The sequence below is a fragment of the Pinus tabuliformis genome, chromosome 3_2 (genome assembly GCF_031772625.1).
Source record: "Pinus tabuliformis cultivar Carrire ecotype Pingquan chromosome 3_2, CPIR1, whole genome shotgun sequence".
In the NCBI taxonomy this organism is placed as follows: Eukaryota; Viridiplantae; Streptophyta; class Pinopsida; order Pinales; family Pinaceae; genus Pinus; species Pinus tabuliformis.
In genome coordinates this window covers 444,156,954-444,169,613 of record NC_142302.1, presented here as the reverse complement: position 1 = coordinate 444,169,613, position 12,660 = coordinate 444,156,954, and positions in this window count along the sequence as shown.

The following is a 12,660-nucleotide window of genomic DNA, read 5'->3' as shown; positions in this document are numbered from 1 at the left end:
TACTCAAAATGGATATGGCATTAGCTATGTGGCAAGAAAATTGAAAGGGAATGAAATAAATTATGCTACAAATGATTTGGAACTTGTTGCCATAGTACATGAATTAATGACGCAAAGACATTATTTAATGGGGAGAAAATTAAAATTGAGGATAGATCATGTTGGTTTGAAACATTTATATGAGTAACCAGCTTTAAATTTCAAATAGGTCAGATGGTTGGAATTTTTGGGTGAATATGATTTTGACATCAAGCATATCAAGGGAATGAGATAAAATTTGTAGATGAACTTAGAAGAGGATACACATTATGCATGCTACAATCATTATCACACATACTTTATATTTAAAAAACTTAATTTTAAAGGCTATTGCTACAAATCAACATTACCTAGAAGCAAAAGAAAGTTTACAGTAAGAGGAAGTATTGCAGAAATTTAAAGAGTACAAGCTACAAGAGGATGGTATATTTTTGTATCAAAATAAAATTTATCTTTCTAATTCTTAGGAGTTGAGGATTAAATAATGAAAGAAATCAATAATTTCCCATATGTAGGGTACCCTAGTTATGAGAAAAAAAATTAAGCCATGAGAAGTGAATATTTTTTGTTGAGAATGAAGAATGTTGTAGTTGATTATATTTCTAGATGCATGGAATGTCAACGAATGAAAGTTGATCATAGCCACTTAGTTGGTTTGCTACAACCATTACCGATTCCAGAATGGAAATGGGATGTGGTAACCATTTATTTCATGACCAAATTTCCCAACATAACAAGGAAACATTATTCTATTGGTGCTAGTGAACAAATTGACAAAAAATAGTCATTTTATTCTAGTACAAATCAGTCATAAGGTACCTAACTTTGCAAAAATATGCATTAAGGAAATTGATAGATTGCATGGAGTACCAAAATAAATTGTTTTAAGAAAACATCCAAAGTTTAATCCAAACTTTTGGAGACAATTATTTAAAGGATTTGATACAAATCTAAACTTTAGCACAAAATATCATCCACGAATAGATGGATAGATAATGAGACTCAACCAAATAATTAAAGACATGTTGAGAAGGTATGTGATGGATAAATAATCAAAGTGGGAATATTACTTGCATGAGTTTTCCTATAACAATGGGTATCAAGTTTCAATGAATATGAGTCTATTTGAAGCTTTATATGGCCGAAAGTGCAATAATCTAGTAAGTTGGGACAACCTAAAGAAAGGGTGGTAATTGGGCCATAATTTCTCAAGGAAATCGAAGCACAAATGATAAATATTAAGAAAAATTTAAAAGAATATCAAGACAAAAGAAACAATTATGTAGATAAGAGTAGAACAACCAGAGAATTTAAAATGTGTGAGCATGTGCTTTTAAAAGTGAAGCCAAAGAAAATTCATTGAATTGGGGAAGTTGTACTAAGTTAGCAGCCATACATTCCAGTCCATTTGAAATATTCGACATGATTGGAATAGTTGCATATATTCTTGCATTGTCTGTTTCCATGAAATTGTATAATGTGTTTCATGTGTCTTCATTGAAAAAATATGTACATGGTACTAACCATGCCATTGATTGGACTTTGATTTAGATGGATTTATAATGAGACTTTTAGGTACAATCAATGTGTATATTGGACAAGAAGGTCATTGTGCTTTAGAAAAAAGTCACAGGGAAGGTAAAGGTCTAGTGGATGTGCTGCAAATCTAACGAAGCATCGTGAGAGCTTAAAGATACTATGTGGAAGGCATACCAATTTTTTTATTTTGATGTATTTTTTTATATATGTGCACCTATATGGTGTTGAGCATTGATGACAATGCTAAAATAAGGGAAAGGGAATGTAATACCCTGGTTTTTACGTTGATTAATAATATATGTTTGTACATGAAGAAAGGACAAATAATGTAGTTATGTAATGGGTTTGAATAATAAAATTATCATCATCTATAATCGAAAAAATAGAAGAGTATAGGGTGCTATGATCCAATGAGAGAATGGTAGCTAGAGAGGATTAACCTTTTATTTATCTTTTGTTAAACCCATATTTGAATTAGTTGAGAAAAAGGTGGGTACATGAGATTCTTGGGTAAGCCATGTGGCATTTTGAGAGTGGTCATATTTAACCATAAATTTTTGGTTATTTGGGGATTCACTTCATTCATTCATTCTTCACTTTCATTGTAACGTTCTTATTTATTAGAGAGAAGAAGAGTTTGGTGGAAAAGAACCATTGTTATGATCGTGGGTTGATACATGTTATGTTCCAACTAAGAAATGCCTAAATTATTTATTGCATTGGCACTATTGGTGAACTTGCCCATAAGCTGAGAATCTATGGAGCTCCTAACATTGATATTTCTTAACTAGTAGCACTGAATCCCTGGAGAAAAATGGAATAGCCTGAGGTATTGCAGTATACAGAAAGGGATACCTGTCCTTGGGTTGTATAGGATGAAGGGAAAAGATAGTTGGAAGTTGAGATTGCATTGGGATTGTTTGAGTATCTTTGGAAAATGTGATTACTTCGTCAATCATGTGAATAGATAAATATTGATAGTTAGATGTCATTGAGTGATAGGGTTTTCCTAGGAACCCATCCTTATGATATCATAACCGCTATTTAAGGGTGGCCTATTGTAGAGAGTCAATGTGCAAAAAAGCCAATGGTTGGGTGGAACGCCCAATGGCTATAATCAATTGATGAATCTTACTATACAATATAAGTTCTTTATTTGTTTTTATGTATTTTATTCTATCATGTTATTCAATGGTTTAACTATATTTTATATGTTTTGTATGCTTATGAGTTATTGCATTGCATATATTTAATGTTTCTTATTCATTTGCATGAGATTGTGTATGCCATGGATGTTTTCTTGAATTTCTTGCATAATAAATAATGATATTAGAGGTTGAATTTCACTAAGAAATGTGATTTTCATGTGTACTTAAGTCACACTAAGGTCAAAGTTGGAGTATACATTTATAGTAGCATGAAAATATGGTTGGAAGAAAGAAGGGGGATAAAGAGATATCAATATTTGATAGTACAAGAAAAGTAACTTCTTTATTGGAAATCATTCATCTTAGTCATTGAGTATGAAATCTATTTTGCATTAAGTTATAAACTAAGAAGGAACTTGTGACCATAATATTGGATACCATTGTCAAGTGAGATCTCATCTTAGAGTTGTAGTAAAGAAGCATAATCTACTTATAATCATGCAACATGAACCCTACTATTTGTGTTGGATTAGTGAGAACATGGCCTTGTGTGTCCAACACAAGTGCAGGTTATTGTTTACCATCTCAAATAATTATAGTAGATTCGATGGTGTTCATTTGGATATCCATTGTGTGATTTTTTGGCAATCTATACATATGGCATTAATATGTAATCTAGCAATAAGATCTAAACTAGTATTGACTTTAAATATGGACAATATTACTTTGTGATGATTTAGAAAGATAAAACACCCTTAACAACCATTTTAGTCACTAAAGCATATAGGCTAAATAAAACTTTAGTATAGTTTGATGTGTTAGTCTTATGACTAGATAAAAATGAGTGTCTATCTCTAATCATGTTCCTAAATATCCTAAGGTGTCATTGTACATCCAATGTGATAAGAGAAGTTAGAGAAATAAAAGTGGTTGCACATATTATTATAGTGATACATTCATTTGAGCAAGGAATTTCACAAGATGCCTCAAAGTTGTATAATCAATCGCTCCATTTATTTATTACATGAATTTGTTTCACAAAATAAGACATTCCACAAGACTTATTTGTTGGAAAAATAATAATTTAAAACTACATTCAAGAGTTGCTATGCAAGAGCCACACACAACCCAACTAATCACCTTGAGGATCTACCATTGTCTTTATTCCAAAGAATAATGTCCCATGGATAATGTGCATGGACTATAGGCTCTTAAATATAATCACTATTAATAAAAAAATACTCCTTTTTATCCATTATTGATTTAACAAAACAAAATATAATCACTATTAATAAAAAAATACTCCTTTTTATCCATTATTGATTTAACAAAACAAATTTTAGGAGCTAAATATTTAATGAGATCGTTTTCCTTTTGTTTAACACAATATTTGTATCGAGGTAGAACATATACGAAATATATCCTTTATGAATGCCCCTACAATGTTCATAAGAATGATGAACAAAGTGTTCAAATTGTTCTTGAATTATATGGGATTTTGTACCTAAACGATATACTAGTTTTTTGAAACACTTGGGAGGACCACTCAAAGCCTGTGGACCAAGTATTCTTAGCATGGCACCAAACAAGGCTATTAATTAATTTTAAAAAGCGTATTTTCGAGCAAACAAAACTTGTTTTTTGGGTTTTGTGTGAATTTGGATGGACTCAACATTGATCTAATGAATATCTTTGTTAATATTAGTTGGATATTGCCAAATAATACTCGTGACTTGTGAAGCTTCATGGGGAAGGACATTTATGTCACAAATTTTATTGCATAGTTTTCCCATATCACACATGTATTCAATGCATTAAATCATCACTGTTAGTTTTCGATTTGGGTGTTGCTCAACATGAATTATTTAGGAATAATCTCAAACACTAAGGTGTGACTACTCTAGTTCTCTCTCGGTCATTAAACAAGATTTTTAGATCAAGGTGGTCACTTTTAGAGATGGTGTGGGCATGATATTAACAAAATATCAAATACTCATTTCATTGCATTTCAAGACATTTTCAAGTCTAGTCATAGTTCTCTCGTTCATTAAACAAGATTTTTAGATCAAGGTGGTCACTTTTAGAGATGGTGTGGGCATGATATTAACAAAATATCAAATACTCATTTCATTGCATTTCAAGACATTTTCAAGTCTAGTCATAAATTAGTCATTGTATGTCAAAAAGATTTATGTGTTATTTGAAGTTGTGAACCTTTAAAAAGGGATTATCATTCATAACAACCACAATCCTCTTTAATTTATCTAGACACAAAAGGATTATGAATGTATATGGAGGGAAGTGAATCCATATTTGCAACAATTCAAGACTTTGATTAAGTACCATAAAGGAAGAATAATTGAAGTATAAAGTTTCATATCAAGAACATTAACATTTAGATTAACTATGCTTGTGTAGTTTCAATAAATTTGTTTTCAATGATTTTAAAATTTTTGATATGAATTATTTAGACTTTAGTTGCATATATGGAGGCCTCCAGAGCTCTACAATGAGCACACTAGATGAAGATTTTTGCAAGTATCTTGAGAAGGATGGACTTTTGTATATATTAAATGTCATTTGGGTTCTTCAAGGAGATCTGTTGACGGTGTTGGATGTCGCCAACAACTAGGGGGTCTCCCCAGTGTGAAGTCCCAATTAGACCTCACAATGTTTGGGATAGGAGCCCCATCCTATATGTGGGATGAATGCCACCGAGAATGTTTCACTCCTAGCTATTGAATGTGGAGTTGTTAGAACGAGGCGAAGAATGAAATGCCCTGAATTATGGGAGTGAGGTCAACCCACGATTAACAACTTGCAGAATGAGACAAAAGGATATAACAACAATAACAAGGAAAAGTATGCCACAAGAAGGATTAGTGAGCTAAAACCATCTCAGACATACTTAAACAAGAACATGTCAGAGGTTAATTACAAATTAGTTTGCAACATGTCACTGTCATGGCATGGAGTAAGAAAGCAAGGATTCAAAGTAGACATACAAGCCATAAGTTGCAAACTATTTCATTAACATATTGCTCACACGAAATCACACACACAACCACGATGGAAATACTGGAGAGTCAATACAACCAAGATGAAAAGCACGAGAGTCATTGCAGAAGAAGAACCACTTCTTATTAATGTTATTGCAAATACAAGTACATATCCTAGAAACCATAACATCCAAATAATGGAACATGGGATGCTCATATCATTATCCGAGGTGAAACCATAGCCTCTGTAGGAATTTACAGGGTAAGTTCCTCAGGCAGAACACCAAAGGACACTGCTCACAAACAGATCACAGATCAATACACCAGTATTATTGATGTGGTTAAAACCATCAAAGAGGGAAACAGTCCACGGCCTGAGCCAACGTGGCCACTTCAGGAAATTTATTAATAAAACAATAAAAATTTACATAAGCTTCTCTCATGAACGGTTAACCTACAAATGACGCTCCATGCTCTTTAAATAGAGATCATGGACCAATCAGGTGTTAAGCCACGGATCAAGTGTCGGTAATACCAAGGAGAGAATGAACCATTAGATCACTTCATGTCTAGAACATATCGTGACCATTGGATTGTAAGTTACAAATGTACATAGTAAAGAAACACACTTTACCTAACTCTACACTAGACCAAGTTACACTTAGATATTTCCTATGTGTTGGAATATCCTAACATCCCCCCTTAAGAACAACTTGGGATAAGATTGAAGGATGTAAAAATATGACACAATAGGAGAAGGAAGGAGGCATTAGAGTCTATCCCCCTTTAGTGAAAACTTCCTGAACTCCAACCATAAATCGAAGTTTAGTAAACTTCGCCTCTGTGAGAGCCTTTGTAAAGATGTTTGCAACTTGATCATCAGTTGAACAATATTACACTTCAAGAACATGGTCATGAATGAGCTTTCTGATGAAGTGCATGTGTAGTTCAATGTGTTTGCTGCGTTGATGTTGGATTGGATCTTTGCATAGTTGAATGGCACTTTGATTATCACACCAAAGTGTACTTGGATGCTGCTGCTGAAAGCCAAACTCTGATAGGATTTGACGAAGCCTTAGGGCTTCCTTACTAGCTTCTATGGCGCCATGATACTCTACTTCTACTGAAGAAAGATAAATGGCACTTTGTTTCTTGCAAGCCCATGTAATAGGTCCAGAACCAAAAGTGAAGACATAACCTGCAGTAGACTTCCGATCATCAGGGTCACCAGCCCAATCGGAATCAGTGAAACCAACCAATAGAGGAGATGCTTCTACGCTGTAATGAATCCCAAGCTGAACTATACCTCGAACATAATGGAGTATTATTTTAGCTGCTTTCCAATGACTTTCATGTGGGTTTTGCATAAACCGAGCAATAAGGCCAACAACAAAGGAAAGGTCAGGATGAGTATGGGTCAGATACAAAAGTTTTCCTACAAGCTGACGGTATAAGGTAGCATTAACTTCAGGGGAAGTACAAGTGACTGAAACTTTGGCTCTAGAATGAAAGGGAGAAGGCTTACAGTCTTCCATGTGAAAGTGACGTAGAAGATCATAGGCATACTTGGGCTGGGAAAGGGAAATACCTTCCTTGGATTGCAAGACTTGAAGACCAAGAAAATAATGCAAGTGTCCTAAGTCTATCATTTCAAACTTCTTTTTAAGGCTGGACTTCACATGGTTTATAAGGTTGGGATCACTAATGGTAAGGATAAGATCATCAACATAAAGAACAAGAATGATAAGAGACTTACCCACTTTCTTGGTGTAGACAGTATTGTTAGAATGACACCTAGAAAAGCCAGTATCTAAAATAAAGCTATCCATTTTGGCATACGAAGCCCGAGGGGCTTGCTTGAGACCATAAAGGGATTTCTTAAGCCGACATACAAGGCTAGAGTCTCGTTGTATAAAGCCAAGAGGTTGTTCCATATAGATTTCTTCATGCAAGTCCCCATGCAAAAAGGAAGATTTAACATCCATCTGATGGACTTCTCATTTGAAAGAGGCAGCAAGGGAAAGAACAAGGTGGATAGAGTTCATCTTGGCAACATGGGAGAAGGTTTTAGTATAGTCAATGCCTTCAACTTGTGAAAAACCCTTAGCAACAAGACGAGCTTTATGTTTATCAACTTTTCCATTTGGTCCATACTTTGTTCTGTAAACCCATTTGCATCTAACAAGTTTTCATCCCTTTGGAAGAGGAACAAGATCCCATGTATCATTTGCCAATAATGAAAGATATTTTTCATTCATAGATGCATCCCAATATGGATTGCGTGAAGCTTCTGCAAAGGTGTTAGGATCACAATTCGTTGAAGCTTGAGCCAGTAAAGAAGAGGCTCTATCGAACAGAGAACGTGTACGTTGTTGATCTATAGGATCACCTGCAAGAGCACCTGCTACATCCCGAGTAGCACGGACCCACTTTGGAAGCTGAGGAGCTGAAGGAGGATCCTGAGAAGGTGGGGAATGATTATCATCCTTGCGGTCATCATCTGAAGAAGAAATATTTTCAGAAGTAGAAGGGATAGAGAGAGGCGGCACATCCGTCAAACAAGGCTCGTAGGTCGATATATTTTCAGCAAACTTTACATCTCTTCTAATGATAAAATTTTTGGAATTAAGTGGAATAAGTCTATATCCTTTATCATCTTCAGAATATCCAACAAAAATAATTTTTTCACTCTTAGGTTCTAAAGCTTTATGTTTCTCATCTAGAATATGGGCCCATGCTTCACTTCCAAAAACACAAAAGTGACTTACATCTAGTTTAATTGAGCTCCATGCTTCTTTTGGAGTGATATTATTTAAAACCTTAGTAGGAGTGCGATTTACTATGTAATTTGCACAGTTAATTGCTTCTGCCCAAAAATTAAGACTAATTCCTTTAGATTGAAGCATACAATTAACCATTTCCTTTAAGGTGTGATTCTTCCTTTCAGCTACACCATTTTGTTGTGGAGTATATGGAACAATATGTTGCATTTGAATTCCATGCTTAGTGCAAAATTTGATGAATTTGTTGTTAACATATTCTCCACCATTATCTGATCTTAGCTTAAGAATTTGATGTCCAAATTGTTTCTCAACAAAGGCCTTAAAGGCCAAGAACATGTTAAAGACTTCACTCTTGAGTTTTAAGAAGTATACCCAAGTGTGTCTGGAGAAATCATCAATGAAAGTTAAGAAATACTTGTAGCCAGAGAATGAAACAACTGTAAGTGGACCACATAAATCACTATGCATAAGCTGTAAAGGGCTGAGGCATGCCAAGAGGCACGTTTTTCAAAACTATCCCGATGGTGTTTTCTGAGTACACATCCGGGACAAACACCATCTTTGCAAGATACCATAGGAAGACCTGTCGCCATATTTTCTTTACATAGATTTTGAAGGGAGAGATAGTTTAAGTGACCAAATCGCTCATGCGAAAGTTTGCTCACTTCATCATTATGAGTAACAAATACCGAGGGAAGTGTTGATGACCCAAAGTTGTTAAACTTATACAACCTTGTAGAATCATCAGCAATGCCAGTAGCTAAAATCTGTCTAGGATCTCTTAGGTCCTTAATTACAACATCATGAGGTGAAAATTCAACGATTTTACCTTCACCTGAATGAGTTATCTGATATACATATAGAAGGTTGCAGGGTAAGGTTGGAACACATAATATATCATTAAATTGACCATTGTCTAGATGAATAGTTCCAATCCCTACAACACTAAGAGATCTATCATCACTAACATATATATTTTTGGTGTTACAATCATTTAAAGAAGAAAACATGGCTTTGTTTTTGGCCATGTGATAAGAAGTTCAAGAATCAATGAGCCACTCATGAGAATGAGAAGAAGAAGATACATTTAATGCATAACCAGACCGAGATGCTTGACAACCACATGCAGAAAGTGTAATTCCTGAAGATGAAGTTGAAGTTGAAGAGTGCTCCAAATGGATGTTATGCTTCTTCATTGCCGCTTCCAAGGCTTCCATCTTCTTAAAGCATTTCGATTCTAAGTGGCCATATCAATTACAAAAGTGGAAATGTCTATCAGTCTTCTTCCCTTTGTTTTTATTTGCCTTATCATTTTGTTGAAATGATTTTTCATTTTGAGAGTGAAATTTCTTATGACCCTTGTTTGGTTTAGGACCATTATTTTTAGGATACTATTTCTTAGGATTCTTTGAATTTGGTTGCTGCTGGGCAGCTAAGGCTTTCTTAGGAGAGTTTCAAAGATTAATAAGACCAAGATGTAAGAGTTTTTCTTGTTCTCTTATTAAAGAATCACAAAAGGCATCAAAAGAGGGTGACTTGTAGTCTTGTCCTTGAGAAATAAATGATTCTCTAGTAGAATGGAAAGTGGAAACAAACATAGAGTAGGTTGCTCCCAACTTAGTAAGAATGGAATAGATAAGGCTACCATCTTCTTTCTTAACCTTAACACCTTCCAAGAGAAGTCTAAGGGTCTTGAACTTGAACAAAAAATATTCAATGGAAGAAAAATTATTGGGGTCCAACGTAAGCAACTCATTTTCGAGTTGATGGGATCTAATCTCATTTTTAATTCCAAAAACTTTAGTAAGTTGTTTCATTGCTTCATTAGGGGTATCAAGTTCTGCAGTATGGAATCTAAGGTCTGGAGAAATAGACATCCCTACTAACCCACGTGCTTGATCTTGTTTTTTTTCCCATTTGGCTGCCTTATCTTCATCTTTAGGTTTAGTTTCTTGGCTTGAGGCTATTCTATAAAGACCTTTACTTCTAAGTAAATCCACAATGTAGGACCACCATTGGAAGTAGTTGGTGCTGTCAAAAGCAGTGAGAAACAGTAGATCTAGGAAACGACAGTTGGATGCAATTGTATCGACTTCCGATTTGGATCACCAACAGATGCGGCCCTTAAATTTCTCTGATACCATGTAGGAATTTACAGGGTAAGTTCCTCAGACAGAACAACAAAGGACACCACTCACAAACAGATCACAGATCAATACACTAGTATTCTTGAGGTGGTTAAAACCCTCAAAGAGGGAAACAATCCACGGCCTGAGCCAACGCAGCCACTTCAAACAATTTATTAATAAAATAATGAAAATTTACATAAGCTTCTCTCATGAACTGTTACCTACAAATGACCCTCCATGCTCTTTAAATAGAGATCATGGACCAATCGAGTGTTAAGCCATGGATCAAGTGTTGGTAATACTAAGGAGAGAATGAACCGTCAGATCACTTCATGTCTAGAACATATCGTGACCATCGGATTGTAAGTTACAAATGTACATAGTAAAGAAACACACTTTACCTAACTTTACACTAGACCAAGTTATACTTAACTATTTCTTATGTGTCGAAATATCCTAACAACCTCCACTACAACTCATCCTACTAAATCCCAAGAGTTGAGTGCCTCTAGCTTTTCAAGCACAGATCATCTATTTACTCCTCATCCTAGCTTAAGCGCTAAAAGTCCTTTTAAATTAGGCACAAGGATACACTTATAGAGGTGAGGTGACTATTCTCCTACCGTGACCTTTGCCCTACCCTCATGAGTCTTGAATTTCCCCACTACTCTCTCATGTCCAATGAATCTTATATACCGAGCTGATCTTTACATAGATGTGGACATTATGATTGGAAATATGTATATATTGATAGAAGAGAAAATGTGGGGAGAATAAAGAGGGTTGCTAGAAACCCTAGTGTTGTCATGCAATCATGGTGAACTATTTAACATGGTTGTGATCCATTTGTTGTATTGAATGTTCATTTGTTTGCTACTACACCTGCCATTGAGGTAGGAACAATATTTGGACGGTCATGTGGAGCCAGTTTGCTTGTTGATTGAACTTTATTTGCATAATCCCCATGAGAAACCCTAACTTCTTTCAAATGGGTCAACAATCTCGTCTTCTCTCATTTACTTGCAAGAAAACCGCATTTGGTCAAACATACTTGTAGATAAAGAGTAATATTAGAAAAATAAATGATTAACCAAGAGTGAGAGGCTAATTTGGACCCCTGTGTAGTCCCTTTTCCATGGTGTAATATTCTCAAGATATGTATACCCTGAGAAAGATCCAAGGCTTAATAAAAAAGGTACTCCATTAACTGATGCTTTAAATGATGGATCCATGGCTTTTCCATCATCCATAGACCTATGAATAGGGCTTCTTGGACATTCCTTCTTTGGGAAACATTCTAGATCTATTACGGTCCAACTAATGATAAGTGTACCTCCTCCTTTAACATGGAATAATTGGAGCAGATGCAAATTACAATTCCATTATCCTGTGGTGTAGATAAGCATGAAGTTTCATCGGTCTTGGCCCTTTAACATTGATTTACATTTCTTCGAAATTTTATTCCTTCCTGTGTTTCCAAAATCAATTCTTGTATCTGTATAAATGTTTCATCCTCAAATCAAGTAGTTATAAATCAAATATGTTGCATACGATCATCTTGCTCCATGAGCATGGAAAATATTTAATCGATGGAGTGTTGATAAACTGATTTCTTTCAGAGGGTTCCTTCCTAATACTTGATTTCTACTTGCTTGATGCTCCCTCAAAAGGGGAATTTTGAACCAAGTTGCTATCATAAGAAAAACGAGTGAATTTACCATCCCCAACTGATATATTCAAAAGTGACATTCCAGGTTTTGGAGGCGCGGTGTGCCTTTTGAGTGATTTCCTTCAATTGAAAGCATGGGTCATTCTCTCTTGAAGTTCTTTGCATCTTGCACTCACCTTGCAAACACAAAATAACACATAAAAAATCATTTCATTCATATATGACTAGATTAATATATGGTTTGTGAGAAGGAAACCTTCAAAATAAATTTCTGGTCATCTCTTGCCCATTGACTCTTTATAGTGACAAATGTGCAAGACTGTATTGTAATTGGTCATAGAAAATGTATTGGGG